This window comes from Protopterus annectens, chromosome 1.part1 (genome assembly GCF_019279795.1).
Source record: "Protopterus annectens isolate FY-2018-M chromosome 1.part1, PAN1.0, whole genome shotgun sequence".
Taxonomy (NCBI): domain Eukaryota; kingdom Metazoa; phylum Chordata; order Ceratodontiformes; family Protopteridae; genus Protopterus; species Protopterus annectens.
In genome coordinates this window covers 1,890,208,179-1,890,223,929 of record NC_056726.1, presented here as the reverse complement: position 1 = coordinate 1,890,223,929, position 15,751 = coordinate 1,890,208,179, and positions in this window count along the sequence as shown.

The window sequence follows — 15,751 nt, the reverse complement described above, 5'->3', positions numbered from 1 at the left end:
ACAACAAGCCATTCTAATACAAAATGCAGGTGATTCCAGTATCATTTGCACATCTGACAACATGGTACACCTCCAAAAAAATACTCAGGAAGCTTTAGCAGCCACTGAAACATGGCTTCATAATTCACAACTCATGCTCAACCCAAAAAAGACCAAACTACTACTTTTTCCCCAAATCTCACTCTCATGAAAAACCAAAATTTAAAGTCCTCTCTCTTGATAATACAGCCATTGAAATCACTTCTCATAAAAATTATCAGAGATAATAATGGATGACAAACTTACAGTCGACATGCATATACAAAATTGCTTAAAAAATATTCAAAAACTAGGGATGCTTTGCAGAGCCCTACACATTCTCAACAATGCAACTAAAACTACACTTGCCCCTACTTATCTCCTCCCCACACTTCTTTATGGTGCTCCAATACGTACTAACCTCCAGGCTTCACAGAAATTAAAACCTGAAGAATGATATAACAAAGTTGCTAAATTTACAGCAAATACTCCTTTCAGAACCCACCACTTTATAACACTAAAAAGCCTAAATTGGTTAGAACTGTCTCATCAACTAACACATACATAGCTTCTTACCACCTATAAAATTATTCAGCACCCATCTGTTTGGCCAGCACTAAAAAACATTCTACGCAACTATATTTCCAGTTGGTCATTGCCATCCAGTGACCAAAAACTCCGGTCTGTCTACAAACCTCTCAAATCTACTGCACATTTTCTGTACTCATATAAGATTTATAAGGCCTAGAACTCTTTATTTGTATCCATCAGGTCAATATCCTCCTTACCTTCTTTCAAAACTACTCTGACAGACTTCCTAGCAAAAATCTGGCTCTGTCCTTGCCCAGCACCAGGATAAACTATATCCCTAAATGTGAAGAAGTACCTTTAAATTCTTTATACCCCCCTTATTCTCCCTTCTTCACTTATTTCCTAACTTCTATCAAATTCCTGTTCCCTAACTTTCTCTCTAAGTATACCATAAGTCTGTTTTTCCCTCACTTTATATTGCAATTCTTGTTTGTATTAGACTAACTTACCTTTAATTTCTCTACAAACTGTCTAAAATTTATATAAATATTAAATGATTGTCATATAACTGTTATCAATTCTTAACCAATTTTTTTTATTATCACTAATTTGTTATAATTATTTAAACCACAGATGATTTTGTTTTATTTGTAAAGATTGTAAAATTATTGTTCTTAAAATGTTTATAATAATTTGGACCTTTTTTGTCCATGCTTCCACTAAAAACAAGCTTCTACTCAGTCAAACTTTCCTGATAATCAAATGTCAATAAATAAATAAAATAAATAAACAAATAAATAAATAACCTCATGTATATCTGCCAATAATGAAGTAACCCCCCCCCCCGGATTTACTAATCTTCCGTGCAGGACTAATCTAGTCCTGCATGGAAGTAGCAGTTTAAGAGAAGGACGGCAGCGCACCATGCATATTAATGAAGGCACGCTGCTTGAACTCCTAATGCTACATGGAGCATGTACAAGTGCAGGGGGCGTGTCTGAGAGCAGAGCTCTCAGAATAAACATGCCCCTGCAAAGTAGAACAGAAGAATGCGTAAATAAATGAGCGAGACCGCTCATAGATGTCCGCATATCCCCACCAACAGTCCCCATGTGTTCACAGCAACAGTACATTTAAATAAAATGCAGAAACCCTTTTATTTATTTTTTTTTTAATACCCCGAGTACAGCTAACCCTAGGTGCACGGGTTTGCCCATCACTTAGTTTTTGGTTAAAGCAGCTGAAAAGGCTGAAGAGGATAACAAGGAATATATATGTGAATGAAACAACACAGCAATAGTGAAGTGGTTAGAGATCATCCACCTAATGAACAACCATTCTCAGTTCGAGTTCCAGTGCAGCACATTTCATTTTCCATGTAAAATCAGTATATGAACATATTTTAACAACTTATTGCCGTATAACCTACATAATAACATTTAAATGTGAACTGGAGTACTGGCATTAAAAATACATGTGAAGGGTCAGTGTTATAATGAATAAGGCACTAGTAAGCAGGTATAAGAACAAATAAGCACTAGTAAGTGTGTTTAAGTGCATTTGCATGGGGGTAAGCATTGCCTACACAGATTAAACAAAGTAGAAGCTAACTGAGTGTAAGAAACTGAGATTAGCAGTGCTTACCGTCGCGAAAACCCACTCAAACCTGCTCACAACTGCTTAAACGTGCCTTAATCACTATGTATCCAATGGCCCTTGTTCTGCCCAGCAACAAAATAAATGGCCTCAGCAAGGCTCAAACCCAGGAACATACAGACCACAACCAATGTGATTTACTACTAAGCCATGACAGATACACTTAAATGTGATGTTATCACAAACATATCATCCAGCACAGTTATTCAACAGTATAGGAAATGTAGTTAATTAGGTATATGTATGTGTATTTGTAAATAATGTAATATCTAAACATGCAACATATCGATATATGTAGACATATCTATCTATCTATCTATATAGATATATATATATATATATATATATATATATATATATATATATATATATATATATATATATATAAATGGTTCCCATTCAGAAGCCTGAAACATCATAAGCCTGAAAATCAAAATCCTGAAACCAAAAGCCTGAAAATTCAGAATCCTGAAAACTCAAAATCCTGAAAGCCCAAAATCCTGAAAGACCAAAATCCTGAAACTCAAAATCCTGAAAACACAAATAATGCTAATATGTCACTATAAAGACACTAATATCTACCAACTGACCCTGACCCTAACCCTAACCCTAAGGTCCGTCACTATCGCACACTCACCTGACCCGCCCTAAACCTAACTCACTTAAACCGCCCTAACCCCAATATTTGTCACTATTGCATACATGCCTAACCTGCGCCTAACCCTAACTCACTTAAACCGCCCCTAACCCTAAAATAAAACCAACCGCACACTTACCTGACCCCGACGCATGACCTAACACCACAGGGCTAACAATAGCAAAGCCACAATGACATCAGTATGTCTATTTTGTGTTTTCAGGATTTTGAGTTTCAGGATTTTGGTCTTTCAGGATTTTGGGCTTTCAGGATTTTGAGTTTTCAGGATTCTGAATTTTCAGGCTTTTGGTTTCAGGATTTTGATTTTCAGGCTTATGATGTTTCAGGCTTCTGAATGGGAACCATATATATATATATATATATATATATATACATGCAAATGCCTACATCTACACTCATATCTTAAAATATCTCTATATATGCAGATATATATATATATATATATATATATATATATATATATATATATATACATATATATGATGTCAGGCTGGTAATGCTAACATATCATGCAGTACAGTCTGGCTCCCATAGGAAATGTAAAATGTGGAAGCTATCAACAGCCCCAGGATAAATTTACACAGACACATATATGCAGATACAATATATATATATATATATATATATATATATTGTACATATAGATATACATGTTACTACACATACACACTCAGAGATATGTACATTAAGATACATATGTAGAAGGTGCACACAATATGAAACAGCTACTATGCCTACAGTTAACACCTGAATACCTGGACACTGTATGGGCCACCTGTACAAATGACAAGTGTTGCCTGCAACATATACCCACATAAAGGTTATGGGGAAAAAACACCATACACACAGGTTTGTATAAATAGAACACCTTTATTTGTGTACAATAACAGTTCTAGATGCCATGTCATATAGCTGTTCTGACACTGACATCCATATAAACAGGGTAATGCAAATGTGAAACAGGTATACTAATACAGTATTCTGGAAAGGGCCACAACCTTTGCTGTTCATGCCAAGCCCTGCAGATGTGATAATAGTAAAGACAGACTGGGCCCCAGGACACCAAATAATGAGCAGTAAGTAATGCAGGTGTACAGTTCAGCAGCCCATGTACACTCTGTACAAATTCAATAGGTGGTAAAGACGTCAGTTGACCAAATGGGATGTAACTGTTACATAACAAGCCATAACCAACACCATCACAAGTCCACTGACAAACAAAACACTCTGTATGGCAGGAGGCAGTAGGCCTGCATTAACCCACTTAATGTGCATAATGCAAATATAGGTGAAGTATATGGCACTGTACATCTAGATACCATAAATCAGCTCTCCCCTGATACCCACACAAATCTTCATATTTAGGTGTAGGACAGAGGCTGGAACACAAGCCCATATCTGGACAACTGTTGCCATGCACTCAGGAAGTCACTGGTGTTACAGGATAGTCTGCAACATGCCCTTAGTCAGGGGATTTATGTTAGAAAGCTCAATGGATGTAGCCTTGTACTGATAGCACTCAACACACACACTGCCAGTAAAATATCTGACACAGGACCTGTGCGGTGGACAGACAAAACAGGATAGGCACAGCTCTGGCCAACAATAGGATATGGTCACAGTTGAGAGCTATGCAGACAGACTGCATTCCAAGGTAAACTAATACGTACACACACACAAACCCTGTAACACCAGTACTATACAAAGGATAACATAACTCTACTCACATTCTATCTGTAGTTCTGGAAACACCTAAAATATGTAGCTGGTCTGAGTATGCTGGTTCTCCTGTAAGACATACTGCTACCTGCCATATGCAACACTGATGCCCACACACAGGAGGATTTCCATCATACAGGAAAGGTAAAGGGACCACGCACTCACAACGTAGGGATTTATAGTAGCTGGTTGCCATGACAGTGGTAATTGGAAGTTCTACACAGCAAGCTGCAGTTAGCAAGTGGAGGACACTGATTGGTGCAGAGGCCAGAGAGAGAGAGAGAGAGAGAACCAAACAAAAAAAGCTCTGCAAACTAAAAGCTTAAGTCACAGCCAGTTAGCCAGCTGCTATTCAACTAGACATCTGTCCAACAAGAGGTATGTGAAGTACATATACATGTAATAGAATGTAGTACCTGGTCCATCATAATGGGACAGATAAGTTTGAAATAGCTATATGTGCCATCATGTGTTGTGATGATGTTCAACTGAACAACTGTGATGGACAATAGTGTCTGTCCCTGTGGGTAGTGGGCCATAGCCCTTAATTGTGCAGGTCAGCACTGACAGATAGGATGTAAGCCATCACAGTGTGTGCTGTGTAACTGGAAGTATGTATATTACATGGCCAATAGCTGGTGGTAGATGTAATGCCATCATAGGTGCATAGATTTGGAGGTACTTACTAGGTTATTGGCCCTAGGGCCTATAGAAGCCTAGCCAAAAGTTACCCAGGCTTTTGCCACCCAAGAACTTTAATTTCCTGTGCCACTGTCAAGCAGAGCCACAGAAGTGATCCCTGGTGTGAAATCCCTATCTCCCTGTCAATCATCCAGATTTGACTTGATGAGTGCTACTGAGGAGCATTGTTTTATATAGATAGGTAGTTAGTTACACAGTATGGGAAGTATCTGGGACCAGCATGTATCCCTCCAGCATGTGTTGTTTATTGTGGTGACAAGGTGTAGGGCCATGCAGCGTGCAGCTAAGAGGGATTGGGATAACTTTAATTGGAGCATGTCCAAAAGATCTGGGTGTGACATAGCTGTATATGTTAGGCAGCAATCACCTCTGAGTAGGCGATATGCGACAGAGTAAATCTGAAGTTTAATGACACGGTGTGTGTAGGGCATCTGTTTGAGGTTGGTAATCCTCTATGAGAGGTAGTTGTGTGGCCTTTTCAGCTGTTATACATGTTTTGTGAGGTGCATACCAATGGTGGTGTTGTACTCTATAATGGGTCTAATGAGTGATGACTAGAGTGGAACAATGACCTATTTTCCCTGAAAGAGAAACCCTTTGTGATGATGTGTGCCATGTATAAGGATTTCCTGACTACTCTGGTGATGTCATTATCAAAGGAGAGACTACTGTCCACCTGTGTCCAAAGGTCTCTTATCAACTTTTGGTGTTAAGTTGACTACTGCCTATGTGTTAGTTCGTGGGTACAGAATTTTCACCAAAAGGGATGACAATGCACTTGTTGGCCTTCAGCTTCAGCCCATGGCTTTGAAAACAGCCATCTGTCCCAGGGAGGCCCTTTTGAAGGATGTCCACATTGTCTGGAGTGTTGAGTATAGCTCCTAGTCTGCAGTCATCTGTGAACTTTGTTAGCCAAAGACCTTCTGTGTTACCATGTACATCAGTGAAGTAGATACCAAACAGGAAAGGACCCAGCACTGAACCCTGTGGTACGCCACTTGTTACTGGTCTGATGTTGGGCTTGGCGTCTGCTACCTTCACAGTGTGGGTTATTTCAGTGAGCCAGTTGGCAACCCATCTTGTTACATACGGATGTATACCTAGTTTAGTGGGTTTCTCTAAAATTCCAGAGTGGGGATTGTGTCAAATGGCTTGGTGAGATCAAGATAGGCTGTGTGAACCACCTTACCCTCATCTACAGCTTTGTTGACCACTTCCAAGAAGCCTATCAGGTGTATGAGACATGATCTGCCTTTTACCAACCCAAAGTGGGTGAAGTCCAGAGTTTGGAGATTACCAATGTCATTGTTTATAGGTTCCATGACAATACATTCCATAGCCTTGCAAACCATGCTCATCAGGCTAATGGGGTGGTAGGTCCTGTAGTCTATGGTGGCTCCCTCTTTGTGGAGTGGGATAATCATTGCTTTGCACCATTCAGTGGGCAGATAGCCTGAGATGAGCCTATGATTGAACATGGTACTTAGGTGGTGTGCCAGTTTGTTTTGTAGTTCAATTAGAATGCAGCCTGGGATGTTGTCAGGTGCCATGGATGTTGTGTTCTTGCCTTTGGAGAGTGTGTTTCCCTGTGCAGCCATGGGTACAGGAACTTTGCATTCCTCCGGTAAAGAGATGGGCCCCTCAGGGTATGAGGGGGGTAAAGTCTGCACTGAATCTATCTGCCAAGATGTTAGCAATATCAGTGGGTTCTGTATATTTAGGGCAAGTGTGCTATAAGACAGAGCAGATGTGAGTGCTGACATTGAGAGTCTTGACATAGCTAAAGAATGCTTTGTGGTTGTCCTCAAAGTCAGTGGCAATTTTGTTTACATAGCTAGCTTTGGAGGACCCTATGATGGATCCAAGCTTCTTACTGAGGCTGACCAGGGACTTCCTCCAATCATGGGGTTTTACTCTGTTTTGCAACAGTGTATTTCTTCTGTTGTAGAGTTTGTTTATGGCAGGAGACCCCCAGATTGACTTCCATTTCATTGAAGGATAGCATCTTTGTTCTGTTAGGGATTGCATGATCCATGCACTCATGTAAGTGCTTATAAAGTGCATCTGTTTAGGATTCAGCAGTCATACCTCTATTGTCTGTCAGCATGGGTGTCATGATGTTTCCCACATTTTTCTTAAGAAGTGTGAAGATGGCTTTGGAGAAATTATTAATGGTGGATTCCTTAATGGGGTTGGGGGTTCTGTTCAGATCTGACCAATAAGGAATTGACCTGTGGTGTAGAGCACCAGTTTAACATGTTAGTAATGACCAGGTCTAGGATATAGCTGCCCCTAGTGTGGGTGTGGCTAAGTTGATCCAAGGCATTGGAACTGATGAATTCCAGAAAACATTGAGCACAATAGTTGGTACATGACTACTTTTCACAATTAATGGTGATGTACTTGAAATCGCCCATTATGAGGTGGTAGGTTGTACCCTAATATTTTCCACTGTATCAAGAAATGAGGAGTGAAAATCCTGGGGCATGGCTGGTGATCTGTAGCAAGCTACAATTTAGATTGCAGCCTTGTCCAGAGTTAGTTGCACTTGGATAATCTCGGATGTATTATGCTGAGCAACTAGCCTGGAGGTGTGGATATCCTCAATGAATATGGAAACACCTCCGCCTTAAGTGTTTTGGTCCAGGTTAGGTGGCCAAAAGGTGTGGTATGAATTAAAGCCTGGTAATGCAGGGGTACTCTCTGGATCCTTGAACCAGGTCCCTGTCACTGCACAGATGTCAGTGTTCTACATTCTAAGGAGTGCCTTGAGTGAGTGCATTTTGAGGTGTAGACTACTAGCATTGAGTAGCAATACCCTCAGATTTTTCTTGCTTGTACCTGTTACAGTGGTGAATTTGTCATTTGGACCCTGCCTAAGAAAGGCACTATAGAGGTGTTGACAGCCTTAGCCAGTACCAGGAATCCCAGGGGTGACAGGTGCAGGCCATCTCTGGCAAGGCATTGTGGTTTGTCCATAATGATATTCCAGGCAGACAGATACTGGATCCCCTTAGAATGACACAAGAAGCTTAGCCAGTTGTTGACATTCATCATTGTGTCATTGTACCGTGGTATCATTCTGGGTGATGGCAAGATGCTACACAAGGCTAGTGTCATACCTGCCCAGGCTAAAAGATTGGACAGCTCCTCCATGTCCCCTATCATGTAGTCCAGGGAGGTACATCTCAAGTCATTCACACACACACATGGGGAAGGACAGAGTCATATTTGTACTTGTCGTGGAGTGACCTGAGTGCATGCGTTATGTGTTGGTTCCTGGCACCATACAGGCAGCTGACAGTAACTTTCTCCTTGTGTAGCCTGGTGAGTGGAACATCAGTGTGCCTGACTATAGAGTCAGCTATGACTAGAGTGTTGGGTTTGTTGTTATGCCTTATGTGCTGTGGTTGAGTGGCACACTGGCTTTGTGGGCTATGTGTCATTTGGGTTGTGTTGGGGGGTGGAGGTTGCTTGGTTTTCTGTTTTGGAGGTCCATATTGCTTGGGCAGGTGCTTACTGAGAGCCTACTAGAATGCAGGTGTGCGTTTGTGTTTCTATGTGTGTGTTTGGTGGTGTAGGTTTTCAGGGACTATGTGGTTAGTGTGGTGTGGTGCAAGTGTTTACCTACTCCTCTTGACTGCCTAGTTCAGTCTTGGGTGAAGAGAGCTTTACCTCCAGTTTGGCTATATAACTGCATCTCACACACGTTGTATTGTTGGGAGGTAGGAGGCGAGGGTTGTCTGTATAAATGAGTCAATAGCTGCATTGTCCCAAGATGGCCAGATTCAGCAGGTAGACAGGAGAAAAACACTGGGACTTGACCCGTACACATACCTGGATATGTGCCTATTTATTAAGTACTAAAAACTGCATTCCTCAAGACAAGTGAGGAAAGTTGAGAGCTGTAGTAATTGGTAGCTTAATTAGTGTTTAAATCGAGTTGTGAACAACTACTGAGCTCAAAGAAAAAGACTTGAGTGTTGCAACTGAAAAACTGGCTAGTTCTATGAAACAAATGTAAGCTAGAAGGCATCCGTCCAACACAGAGAGGCCTGGTCACTCAGAAGCTTACAAACAGTCATATTATGATGGCCATGTTGCAGACACAGGCCATCAATTGCAGGATACTCAGGTGACTCTGTAATGTAGCATGCCGGGGTGCCATAGGTGTGTAACACAGTTACCTGCAATAGGTCTCTACATATACCCCACTAATGTCAGGAAAATTGCATATGTGGCACCTGTTTGTGTTGTAGCAAGGCAGAACACTGCAGCTGTGCAGGAAGGGGTGGTGAGATTGTGGAGCTGATATATGAATGTACCCCACATAAAGGTATGCATATGTGTACATATGTCACATATGTAATATAGAAATATATATATTTATATCAGCATGTATGTCCAGAAATATATATATATATATATATATATATATATATATATATATATATATATATATATATATATATATATATATATATATATATATATACCCATGTGTATACATATATATGTGCACATATATACATCACATATATTTACACATATATAGATATATACCTATATGCACATGTCTACATAAATACAAACACACACACAAACATATATGTCTGCACAGACATGTCCCCTATATTACTACCACAGTGATGTGTGCTATGTGTGAGGCAGCAGTACACATAACAATAAACACAGATATCTACAGCTGGCAGTGTGTGCCCCATGGAGGGGGTATGTCACATGTTATTCCCTTGTTGGCACCACATAGCCCCCATCTGTGAAGTATGCAATGGGAATATGGGAAGTATGGCAGCTACACATGTGGAGGTGGTCAGGAGTGGTAGATATAGAGGACAGTCTACAGGGGTGGTATGTGTCATGTGGTGATAAACACCATGGATGGTGTGTGTGTCCTGTGATGTGAATACCCCATGGGCCTCAAAATAGCCACAATGGGAACAAGCCTCCCACCCAATGCTACTTACAACAGCAATCCACATCCTTAAGGTGCCTGGTCTGGAGGCTGAGCAGGATGAGCATGTTGGCCCTGTGAATGTGTACTGTGTCCTTCAGACTGATGTAGTACATCCCACATGTGGCTGTGGAGGCCAGTATGGCACAGACCCTAGACCTGAGCCCAGGGGACAGGAACATGTCAGTGTGCCCTGAGGGGGGGACAACATGCCCTGGGAGGTTCCACTTGCTGGTATTGCTGTAACAGTACATGAGGAGGCCCCATGTTGGGACACACATGTGATGTGGCCAGGTATCATGGGCAGATGGTTGTGGAGATATGGATCTGCTGGCCAATAGAACATATACATGTTATTGTGTTACTGTTATAGAACATATGGCGGTAGTAATAGTCTACACAATCCTGATACATGTCAAACACCATGCACAGATATCCCCAATAATACAGACTGACAGATGTGCAGCAATCACAGATCAGCCATACCATTGCCGTACATGTAACCATAGTAGCCCTGACAATGGCATGCAGGTGAATAGTGTGTAACAGGCCAGCAATGATAGTATCCACACATGGGACATGGCTACAATCACATAGCAGAAGGTGTGGTAAAATACAATATCTGTCCAACTGCTAGTAAAGCTGTAGCCATAACTAATGAGTTGTATTAAGAACTGTGGTAACCTTGCTATATGAGTTGCTCAGACCTGTGTACATTTTTATGTCTTACAGACCCTATAACACATGTATGTTTGCCTGCATTCTCAAATGAAGAAAACGAGATATTGTTCACATACATGATCCAGCACTATGCTGTGCTGTTTGGCAGGCATTCATATGAACTGCAGGAGCGGTCTGCCCTGTGGAATGACATACTCCACAGGGTCAATGATGTCGGACATCACAATTGCACATATGAGCAGGTCCAGCATCATTGCAGTGACCTGCTTCGCCATGTCCAGTGCCGTGCTGCTGAAGTCCAGGAGGATCACCTTGCCATGGGGGGGGGGGGCATGCCATCCACCCTCCCTGACATGTGTGGAGGAACTTCTGGCCATCCTCATGCCGCCTGGGTGTCCTAACAGTCTACAATGGCCATTCATCGTGGAGATGGGTGTCACCCACACAATGTCTGAGAAGTATGCAGGTAAGGACACAGAGCACATCAGTAGACCACTGTTGTGTAAACATCCCCATCGGTACAGGTAGAGCATGCATATCTGACATGTCATAGATATATTGTGTTGCTGTAGTGTAGTGATAAGCAGATGTCCAGATTTGGTAGTATTGTGAAAATGTGCCATTGATGCATGGTAATACTACACCCTGCCTGTAGCACTGCCACAGGTGTGGCCACTTACCTTTCTTCTCTCACCCTCTTATCTAGGTCCCTCTGGGATAACAACAAGGCAACAGCCTGTAGCTGGTGAGTATGTTTTATGTAGATGCTTGCCAACACAACAAGTATGTAATGGTGATGATGTATGCCATGCACACATCTAACACACCTACCCTGAATGCATGCTGTACATGTGCATATATTGTTGCTGTGAAATGCACGGTCTCACGGGGGAGAGCATGACGGGGGTATTGGAAGGGTATGTCAGACAGTTGCATGCTAACATCCTGTCATTGTGGAATGTGTACACAGGGAGTAACTTACTAGTGGTAGACATGGCCTACTGTACTGACATATTCTGAACAACACCCATATACAGTGCAACAGCAGTGTATATACCTGTAGGACAATGGCAACTGCTACAGAGTTGCACTATGGCATAAGGCATTACAGTACTCCACATTATCATTTGGGTCTAGTCAGCAACATGTGGTATTCAGTGTATGGGACACTGCAAAGTGACACACATGTGTAGGGCTTACGTGTCATGCATCTGCCTAAGAGCAGAAGCAGGGGGGTCACAGCATGACACACCAGTGCACGGCATCTGGGAAACTAAGGATGGTAGGAATGGCTCTCTCTGTACATAGTCAGGATCAGGACCTGTGGCAGCTGTAACCTTAAACACACAGCAATAGTGATGGCAGTGTGTGAGCACCATTGGGATGTGCACATGAGTAGACCTTGCAATAATAGAATAGGTGGGGCATGTGTAGGGCAGACTGAACATACACTGGCAAATGCACATGGCCCACACTGATATATCCCTGCCAGGAGCAATGACTGTAGTAGTACCCAAAAGAGTTGTGATAAACCGTCATAATAGGGGTGTGTACACATATACCAACATGTTGTGTATGCATTGTGGTCAGCAGCTGCACACCTAACACCATCTGTAGACACTGTATGTGAAAGTACAGGACATATATAACATACCAGGCTCGTGTACTGCTAAGATATGCAGTGATGTGGTCCCATGGCAGATCATGGTTGTGTGTGTTAAATAAATAAAGGTGTGTACACCCCCCATAGCCACAGTATGCACTAATGGTTCTCAGTGTAAGGCTATTGCAGTGGTCATACATGCTTTGTTTATGTTGACAGATGTACATCATGCATCAGGCATTCACCAATGACAACTATCCACATATCATCCCAGGTATGTGTTGCTGAAAAACATAGGGGCTGTGAGAAGTAAAGCTGACATAACCGACACAGTACTACACACTCCATAATGGGTTGTACACCTGGGAGTTGTTGCAAACAGTACATGGCAGTGCAGTGGTATCCATGCGAAGGATTATCACCTAGTGACACAGCACAAGCATCACACACATGTATACTGTTGCTAGCATGGATTGACTATAGCTGAACTGCATGCTCTTCTGTACCATATGTTCTGCATGTTGGCAGATGGGTAATAGGGTGACTGTATGTATGATCAATGTGCAACCTCACCTGTATGTGTGTGCATTCCTCTTGATGGTTATTTAGGTTGTATGCAGGGTCACTCTGTTGAACATGAGGGAGGTAGATGCATATAGGATGTGTGTGTGCATGTGTGTGTTTGTGTGTGTAGCCATGTATGCAGGAGTGATTGTGGTGTGTTCAGACAGCTGTACCTCCCTTTATGACTGTGCAGGACATGGATATGGACTGCCACATTACACACCAGGAATACCTCTCATATGAGTATTCACAAGACAGCAAATAGTATAATATGGTCTGTAGCACGGAACAGGCATCCAGAAGGAAGGTAGACTCCAGGTACACACTTAATATTGCAGTCATCAGAGAGGTCACCTATACCCACGTATGCAGCTCTACAGGTGCATTGTGGAAGTACTAGTCAACACCAGGGAGTGTATCTAAATATTACAGTTGTCACATGATGGGCTGACGGAGCAACATATCTGTCATGTACTGAGCTTTACATACTCATGACAGATCAGTGGGAGATAGTATGGATGCAACATAGTACCCCACACATATAGGGGCCATGCACATCATTTCCGGCCATACAGAGGGTGCATACCGAATTACAGCAATGAGGCCATATAAATCCACCGCACACAGGTCAGGCAGGTAAAGTAGCAACAGGGCTTGTGTTGTGTCCACTTGTGTGGCTATTTGTAGGACTGTGATATTAATGAGTAGTATCAATGTGTGTATGTTAGCAAGTGTGACGTAGGGTGGGGTAACACATGGACATACAAGTGGGACTGACTGTAAAGCCGTTGACAGGTAGGTATAATGCAGGTGTGTGTGTTTGTGTGTGTATTGTTAGGCAATGATGTAAAGGTTTTAAAGTGCATTTATTGTTCTCCCCCACAGGTGGAGAGGTGGGTCATGCTCCCTCTTGCAGCCGATCTGCTGTAGGTGTCCATACAGACACTGATGATGATGATGATGATGATGACACTAATGGTGACTATAGGTTGGATTGTCAGGAGACAACAATGCACATACATTTGACATCCCCCTTTAAACCACCACACACCCACACACAGTTTCAGTGCCTATATCTACCCCATCACCAGTGGCCATAGCGGAGGGACAGCTGGCGTTTAGTGCAAGTGCACAGGAAAGGGTGGTGACCACATCTGCTGTGTCTGGTTGCAGCAGGCATAGCCAGTTGTCCAGTAGGGGACCACATAGGCAGATGTCCCAGGGTGCTCTTGGGAGGGCAACTGGACATCATACCCCTGGCAGAGGCAACATAGGTGCTGCCAGCAGACACATATTTCAGGCTGTCATGGTGGTGCAGGCATGCACAGAATGTTACCACAGACAGGCCCTCAGGCTGCAGAGGCTGCTCTCACATCATCAAATGACAATGCCCGTGAACTTGCTAGTGCCATCCATGGAGTAACTGAGTTCATGGATATATGGTCTGGTGAGATGATGGCCCTCATTGACCATGGTCTGTCCATGCTAGAACATGTGGTGGGAGAAGTGCAACATCCTTTTGGACATAGGGAGCAACACCATCAGCTGGTAGTCGACATGGACATGGCAGGACACCAAGGGGCTCCTGTAGTAGTAGTAACACCCCTGGCAGTACAGGGGGTGTGCTGTCCACACCACAGCAGGACATGTGCACATGGTGCTGGCCAGTCCCAGGATGGGCCTGGTACCAGCGGACAAATATCAACCGCAGGTGAGAGTAGCACATCAACGGCTGTAGCTGGATGTGTCCGTGGAACACCTGGCAGGTGCAGTCTACGTGTCTGTGGACGGAGGCATTGAACTGCACACCCTGCCAGGTATGGTCTGCAGCTTTCCATAAACACCTGTGTAGGGTAGCCACATGGCAGAACTGTGTGCATGCATACCCACACCCTCTCAAAAACACACCTAGGGCAACCTCATACCTACACACACCATATCACCTCAGCCAGCTTCCCGGAGTACACCTCTCACCCACACACATGGTGTCAAATGTATCGGCCACCCTTGGACTCTGGCAAACCAACACCACACCCTGTGCATATGATGATACCTGTGCCCCATCCCTGCCATCCATACCATCGATGCAGGGACAGGCTGATATGGTTCTGATGCACACAGTGACTGTACAACAGTACTGTACAACAGTGTACTGCAGTGTAACATGTTGTAGGGTGCAGGGTGTGAGGCACATTTGTCAGGTAGTGTAGTCATTAGGCAATGATGCATTACAGCTGTTAGGTACACTGCTTGATTGCGGTCTCTATAATGTTATCCAGTTGTGTTGTAGGTGTACATGTAGATGAAAAATATGACCAGCAGACCGTGGAGACAGAATAACAATAAGTTACATAAATATAGTGTACCAAACAGACCAGTTTTGGCTTGTATATTACAAAGCCTTCATGGCTTTGCAATATACAAGCCGAAACCGGTCTGTTTGGTACACCGTATCTATGTAACTTATTATTATTCTGTTTCCACGGTCTGCTGGTCATATTTTGTGGTCTACATAGTGATTTAGCACCCTGCAGACGTCTTACTTGCAGAGGCTTTCTTTGGGATTGTAGGTGTACATGTGCCAACAGTAGGATGTTCTGCAGTCATATTCCACAACAGGGTATGTGACTGCACAAGCTTAATATGA